Source organism: Adiantum capillus-veneris, chromosome 26 (assembly GCF_014529385.1).
Source record: "Adiantum capillus-veneris isolate H3 chromosome 26, ASM1452938v2, whole genome shotgun sequence".
NCBI lineage: Eukaryota > Viridiplantae > Streptophyta > Polypodiopsida > Polypodiales > Pteridaceae > Adiantum > Adiantum capillus-veneris.
The window spans coordinates 86565502-86573277 of record NC_140956.1 but is presented as its reverse complement, the minus strand read 5'-3'; the positions used below and the strand labels follow the sequence as shown (position 1 = coordinate 86573277).

Sequence of the window (7776 nt, the reverse complement as noted above, 5' to 3'; positions counted from 1 at the left end):
GGGATGTAAAGGATGTGCAGGCTCATGCATTGATTGCGTTGTCTGTGAAGCGCGCCATTGTTTCTCACATCCGTTCATCAAAATTTGCAAAACAGGCTTGGGATATTCTAGCAGGTCTTTATGCAAGCCGCAATGAGGCTAAAATTGCTTTGCAGCGTAAAGAGCTGGAGTCAAAGATTATGCATGAGGAAGATGATATGGACACTTTTCTTGTTGGTATCAAGGATACCAATGAGCAACTTATTTCTGCAGGTGAAGTCATTTCAGATAGTTCCCTTGTGCAAACTGTTCTTGATGCCTTACCAGATTCTTACCAGACTTTTGCTAGTACTTGGAGACTTATGACCTAAGGAAATCCAGAAGTTGTCAAGCTTGATGCATTATGCACATTGCTGTTGCAAGAGTCACTTTCCAAAAAAAACAAGACGAGACAGCGTGCTGTTGAATAGGCTTTTATTGCTTCTCAAAGAAAGGGCAGTAATAGCAGCAATGTAGCCACTTCTTATGGTTCTGCTGCGAGTGGCAAAACTTCTGTTCCCAATTCTTCTGATGGCAGCACTTCGTCTGGCAATTCTGGTGATAAGGGCAAAAAGAAGATGCGTTGCCATTATTGTAAAGCTAATGATCACTTGATCAAGAAGTGTCCTAAGTTGAAGGCAAAAGAGGCTAAGAAGAAAGACGGTGGTTCCACTGCAAATGCTGGTTCCACTACAAATGCAGCCATTGTTGAGTCTTCTGTAAAAGGAGACTGTAATGCTGATGTTGATGCAGAATGGGCTTTTAGCGCAGAGTGCACTTACAATCCGGTTGTCCATGATGCATGCTTGTCAGTTGCTGCAGATTCACATGTGTGGTATTTCGATAGTGGTGCTACAAAGCACATTACCTCACATCGTGAATTGTTCACCTCTCTCGAGTCTCTCCCTCATGGGAATTCAGTCACTTGTGCCAACAATGCCTCTTATCCGGTTCAGGGAGTTGGAAAGATTGTACTTACTGCTGCTAATGGCAGTTCTTTCATACTTGTTGATGCACTTTATGTACCTAGGATCAAGAAGAATCTCTTGTTTGTATCCGCACTTGCTAGACTTGGACTCGTAGTCAAATTTGTGGATGACAGATGTACAGTTCATGATCTCATTTTTGGTGATGAAATTGTTGCATCTGGTCTTTTGTGCCATGGGCTGTATAAGCTCACTTTGTATGACAAGTGTGGACAAGATTTTGCAAATGTTGTTGCAGATTCAAGGGCCATTTCAGATGCAGAACTTTCGCATGCTCGTTTTGGTCATCTGAATTTTGCTGCGTTTGTAGAAATCTAATATGGTTACATCGTTTCCGCCTCTTGAAGCACCTGTCAAACATGTTTGTGAAGGCTTTATTTTCGGTAAGATGCAGTGTTGTAAGTTTCCAAAGGATGGTTCAGTTCGGGCCACATGTAGGTTGCAGCTTGTGCATAGTGATGTTTGTGGGCCCATGCAAACTCCGTCCTTGGGCAATTACCTGTACTTTGTGACTTTCATTCATGATTACTCCAGGCATGCATGGGTATTTCCGCTTAAAGCGAAGTCCGAAGTTTTTATGTGCTTCAAACAATTTTTGGCTATGGCTGAAAATGTCTCGAAATGTACTATGAGCACCCTCCATTCCGATCGAAGGGGGGAGTATATGTCTCATGAATTCAATGCATTTCTGGCTAGTCGTGGGATAAACCACCAATGTACAGTGCCTTATACACCTTAGCAAAATGGTGTTGCTGCGAGGAAAAACTGGTCATTTACGGAAATGGCACGATGTATGGTCAAAAGTCCAGCTTTGCCGCATTCTTTTTGGCTTGAGGCCATCATGTGTGTCACTTATGTACTAAACAGGTGTCCTACAAAAGCTTTGTAGTCTATTAATCCATATGAAGCATGGCATGATAGAAAGCCTTCTACTGAGCACATGCGTGTTTTTGGTTGTTTGGCATATGCTTTGGTGCCACAAACACAACGCAAAAAATTGGATGATAAGGCTGTCAAATGTGTTTTTGCTGGTTATAGTGCTGAAAGCAAAGGTTACAGGTTGTATCATCTGCAAACAAAACGTATTCTGGTTTCACGGGATGTAGTGTTTGTGGAAGATTCTATTCAGCCCTTGCTGTCATGTACTAGAGACAGTAATGTAAGCTCACAGGACATTTATGACACTTTGTTGCCTCTTTTCGGTGGTGGAAATACGAATGTAAGTTCCAATGAGGAAAATATACAACCTATGGGGGTTTCTGAAAATGTTACAGATCAGCCTATTACTGATGCAGATGTACATGATGTACTTGATGAGGAAAGGGCTGAAAATGAGCAGGCTAGAGGTATGCCAAAATGGCTGGTGCACACTTTGCGTGATAGTAAATTGGATGCACCTTTGTCTAGTCGTACTCGTTCAGGCTCTCGCCATGCATCTTATGCATCGGATTGTTATGCTTTGGCTGTGTCTAGCTTACATGATGTTGAGGAGCCTCTGTCTTTTGATGAAGCACAAAATTAAGAAAATTGGATGGCTGTCATGCAATCAGAATATGATGCACTTGTAGAAAATGACACATGGACTTCATGTGATTTGCTTCCTGACAAAAAGGCCATTGGTACGAAGTGGGTTTACAAGTTGAAACACAAGCCGGATGGTGAGATCGATCGCCATAAGGCTCGACTTGTTGCAAAGGGTTATGCACAACAAAAAGGCATAGATTATGAAGAGACTTTTGCTCCCACTTGCCGTATGACTACTGTGCATTTTCTATGTGCATTGGAAGCTCATTTTGGTTGGGATGTACATCAATCTGACATTGTTACTACTTTCTTAAATGGTGACATATTTGAGGAAGTTTATGTAACGCAGCCTCGCGGTTTTGTCATAAAAGGACAAGAGGACAAAGTGTGCAGATGTAAGAAGGCTTTGTATGGGTTGAAGCAATCTCCTTGTGCTTGGTATGAGAAAGCTGACACTCATTTGGTCAAACAAGGCTTTCGTAACAGTCCAACAGAAAGCACATTGTATGTAAAGCGTGAGGGTGATGTACTTCTCATTGTGGTTCTTTATGTAGATGACTTGCTGATCACAGGACCAAATGAGAGACATATTGCTGAATTTAAGGCTGATTTGAATGCTACTTCCAAGATGAAAGATTTGGAGATGTTGCATCATTACTTGGTTATACAGTTTAAGTAGTGTGATGGTGGTATTGCCTTGTGTCAAAAAAGTTACAGAGAGACATTGCTATGTAAGTTTGGACTTGAAGATTGCAAACCTATTGCCACTCACATGGAAACAGGCTTGAAGTTGAGTCTACATGATGTTGGCGATCCTGCTGATGTCACTCTTTATCAAACTGTTGTTGGTTTCCTCATTTATGTATGCAACACGAGGCCGGATATTCACCTAAATTGTGTGAAAAAACGGGTCCTGGTTTTCTTTCAAAGTTTTGCAACTATATATACCACTCTAAAAACCATGTTTGTGAGGTTTAGATTGCTAGATGATTAGCTTTAGTATCTCTCAACATGTTCTAATACTTCTAGGGATCGAGAATTGTTAAGTATGGAGCCTGATTTACCCTTGTAATTTTCTGTGGTAAAAGCGCACATTTGTAAGGCCCCCATTATGAGGAGAAGCCATCGTGCGTGAAGGAAAATCACTCACCGAAAACCAAAATTTTCACGGACAAGAATCAGGGGCAACTTTAAAGGCCGCCCCCGAGACTTTTTTTTTTCGTCGGAATATTCTTTTTCGCCGGAATATTATGACCGGACGGCGGCCGAAAAGTGGTCGGAAAACAACCGGTTGGTTGGCCGGTGGCCGGTAGTCAATGGCCGATGGCCGGTGGTCGGAAGTCAATGGCCGGTGGCCGGTGGCCGGTGGCCGGTTGGCCGGTGGTCGGAAGTCAATGGCCGGTGGCCGGCGGACTTGTCTTCTCAAGGGCGGCCACACATGGGTGGATTGGAGGGTCCGATTTGGACTTATTCGCACAAGGGCGGCTACACATGGCTGTCTCTCCTAAGAGAGGGCAGCCCTTTTGGCCTATAAAAGGAGGCCATTTCTACACACATTTCATAGTGTGAAGTTGATGCAACAAGGTGAGTGTGAAGTGGTGAGAGTGAAGCAAGGCGGGAGCTCCATTAAGGGTATAATCCCTTTGTAAACTACTTCTTGTTTTGAAGTACTAAAGCCATTGAGTGGCTGCTTTCCCGTGGACGTAGCCCACATTGGGTGAACCACGTATATCGTGTGTACTCTCTCTCTCTCTCTCTCTACTCTATAATCTCGTGTATATAAGTCTGTCTCTCTCCATTAAGTAATCTACTCAATTATCTATTTAGCTACGTCTTATTTCCTAACAAGAATTACATGTTAAAGTTGAAAGTTATGACCAACTTACAAGAATTGCCTAACGCTATTTTTTGACCAAATTTAGCACTTCTATAAAATTTTTGGTGGCTTTTTTGATATTCAAATGCAATTTTGTAACATAAAGGTGGTCTTTCTTGAGTTTTGGGGCACCTAATACCCTTTTATAGTGTAGTATACAATGATAGTTGACTTTTTCAATTGCAGAAGAGTACGCGACATTCTAGTGAAGCAAGTATAGCTTTCTCAATATTGCTAGTTTCTTAGGCCAATCATGTGAATTTTTGTAGGTAGTAACCATCTAATTATAAACTTCAAATTTTGCTAGATCTCGAGTAGTTTCTATGGGATTCTAGAGGTCATAATGCTAAACCCAATTTTTTCATGTTTGTTGTATTTAGCACTTCATCATTGTCCCTAAGGTTCCATTTGGTAAGAGATCCATTATTCTTTTCACATGCTCCATGGCTCCTTTTGAATCCAAAGGCCCATAGGGAACTAAGAAAACATATATGTAGTATTTGTATTGAGTGTGACTATTGAAACTTTGATGATAGGTCTGCAAAATGGCCAAAATGCAACCTTTTTGTACCTATATTTTTGCACAAAAAAGAAGTAAGGCAAAAGCAACCATAAGTTTTGATCACCACCCCATTGAAGTTAACAAGGAATTTTATCTCGTGTCCTACAAAAATTCCCAGTCTCATTTATATGTAATTAATCGTGAGAAATGGCAGTTTTGGGCAAAATGGATTGGTCCATCCAATTTGGAGGCTTGTTGTGACCAAGAGATGATAAATTTTACAAGTTTCTCATTTTTGCCATGTATAGTAGTCCTTGAACTATAAGCTCATGAAGGATTTTCCAAAATGAGTGAATCTACTATGGTTTTGGAATTTTTTTCCAAAACCCCGTAAGGACACTCTTATATCCTATTAGGTCACCAAACTAATTAGGCCATTTCATATGGATTCTTAAGATCATTTTCATCCCTATCTGTGAGTGACTAGACCAATCTTTGATTTATTTTGACTTTGAGGGCCCTAAAGAAGTGAGCATGGTTGGCCTCCTCTCGCTAGAGAAAGGTTTCTCTGGATAAGATCCTGACCTTCCTCGATCGCCTCCTCAAGTTGGTTATCAATTAAGTCCATTTTAGCGTCTAGCCATCTTTTGTTCTCGTCCTCCGAGGCAAACCCCTTTTTTTGTGGTTAGAAGCTCCACTTCGTTAGTGAGCTGCTTTAAGCGCCTCTCTTGATACTTGTTCCTTCTAGGGCTTGCAGTTTTAATGCTTTTTGCATATTCTTGGCAAAAATATCCGAGGCCCTTGGGCTTCCCGAACCCACATCTTTTCGAAACTTGCTCAAAGCTTTGGAGGTCAAGCTTTTGAAGAGCAACTTCTTGAATCCTTGGGGACAATGATCTTCTTCTTTGGTTTTTTAGAATTTATGCTCAATGGCAGGTGGTCCGACACACACTTTGAGGTTACCACCTTCAATTAAAACCAAGGGGACAACCAATCATCTTGGTGAGAGCAATAGCAACGATCTAATCTAAAAGCTGTACCGACATATTGCAAGCTGGTGTACGTGAACCCATGCGTGTTGCTCCGGGGTTTACCTCCCACAAGTTCATCATACCCATTTCTCACATAGGCTTAACCATTTGGACCTTTTCGGATCTAATCAACATATTTGATGCCCCAAATAATATGAAGTGGGCCCTTTCATTTCCCCGTCAATCCTCCAAAAGATGGCATTTCCCAAAGTTTGAAGACAAAAGGTTGAAAGGCGAAACGATTGAATCATTGAATGAATGTCATGTAGCCTGTAGGTCTTTGACACCAAAAGGATGAGGAGGTCTTTGACACAAAATGAAGCGCATTTGAAAGCTGAAGCACGTGTGCGAAGAGTCGTAGAGACTGTAGAGTAGTTGGATTGAGGCTACCGGTAAAGAGAAATACAGACAAAGCTGGCCAGCCGCCAAAGTCGTACGTAGCTGGATTGAGGAGGCCATGGCATATTATATATAACTATGGCAGTGCAATGCATTATATGACGCTTATACATCACTGCAGCACCTAATTATAATAGCGGCCAGCTTCATATCACAATATCAGCACTCGCCGCATTCTGCAGTTTATATAGCTTTAGAACTATGATTATGGAGAGATTTAGAGCTAATTATTGCATGTGGGGGCTTGCCTTTTTGAGCTTACTGCAGCAATCTATGGTCATGAATATCGTTCCTGCATGCGCAGCCGATCCGGACCCTATTGTAGACCACTGCGTAGCAGATCTTAGCAACACAACCGTCTTCTTCAATGGGCTTCCTTGCAAGAACCCATCCACAGTAAGCTCTGCAGATTTTCATTCCTCTCTATTTAGAGGCACAGGGAATACCTCTAACCCACTGGGATTAGCGGCTACCCTGGCCTCTGCGGCCTCCTTCCCTGCCCTCAATACGCAAGGCCTTGCAATAGTTAAAATAGAATATGCCAGCACGGGAGGCCTTGTTGAGCCTCATGTACACCCCCGTGCGTCAGAGTTGATAGTGGTTGTCCAAGGGACGGTTCTTGCGGGGTTCATTGATACTAGTGGAAACTATTTCTCCGCTACTCTGCAAGCTGGCGATCTCTTTATCTTTCCTCGTGGCCTCATTCATTTCAGCATGAATCTTCCCGACTCTGGCCAAGCTCTCGCCTACGCCTCTTTCAACTCCCAAAATCCTGGCCTCTCTAATGTAGCCCCCGCCTTATTTGCCTCCACCCCCGGCATCCCCAACACCCTGCTTGAGAAAACCTTTGCCATCGCTGAGGCTCAAGTCCTAGCCATCAAGAAGGCCCTTGTCGCACGCTAAGCTAAGCAAGCCAAAAAGCTATCCCCTATTGTAATTCAATAATGCTATTGTCACGTGTGATTGTGCGTAATTTCAATTTCCTTTTCTTTCAAGAAAAAAGTATTATAGATTCTCTCTAGGTCTCAATCTCTATCCCAAAAAAAGTAGTATAAATGCTCTCTCAAGGTCAACTCACATTCTTACACACTAGGTCACACACACATTCATACATATATAGCTTGTCACACATTTTTGGGATGTGTGTGATTTAGTTCTAACGTCCTAAACCAAAGAGTGTAAGCGTGTTTCGACGAAAGGGAAGTCTCTTTGGAGACTTAAATTGACACACATTCTTACACATATGCTTTCTTACACATATGCTCTCTCTCTCTCTCTCTCTCTCTCTCTCTCTCTCTCTCTCTCTCTCGCACATGCGCGCGCGCACACACACACAACGAGCAAAAGGGGATGTTCACATATTACGCTACTCTTTGCATGGCTTGAGTAAACTGGTGATAATCTTAACACCTTTATAGTTTGCATAAGTAGTCAAATATG

General features: G+C 42.3%; 1 pseudogene; it reads left to right on the top strand.

Moving 5' to 3' along the window:
- Positions 1 to 6448: 6448 nt before the first annotated feature.
- LOC147423786 (germin-like protein 1-1 pseudogene) lies at positions 6449 to 7574 on the top strand (annotated as a pseudogene).
- Positions 7575 to 7776: the final 202 nt, after the last annotated feature.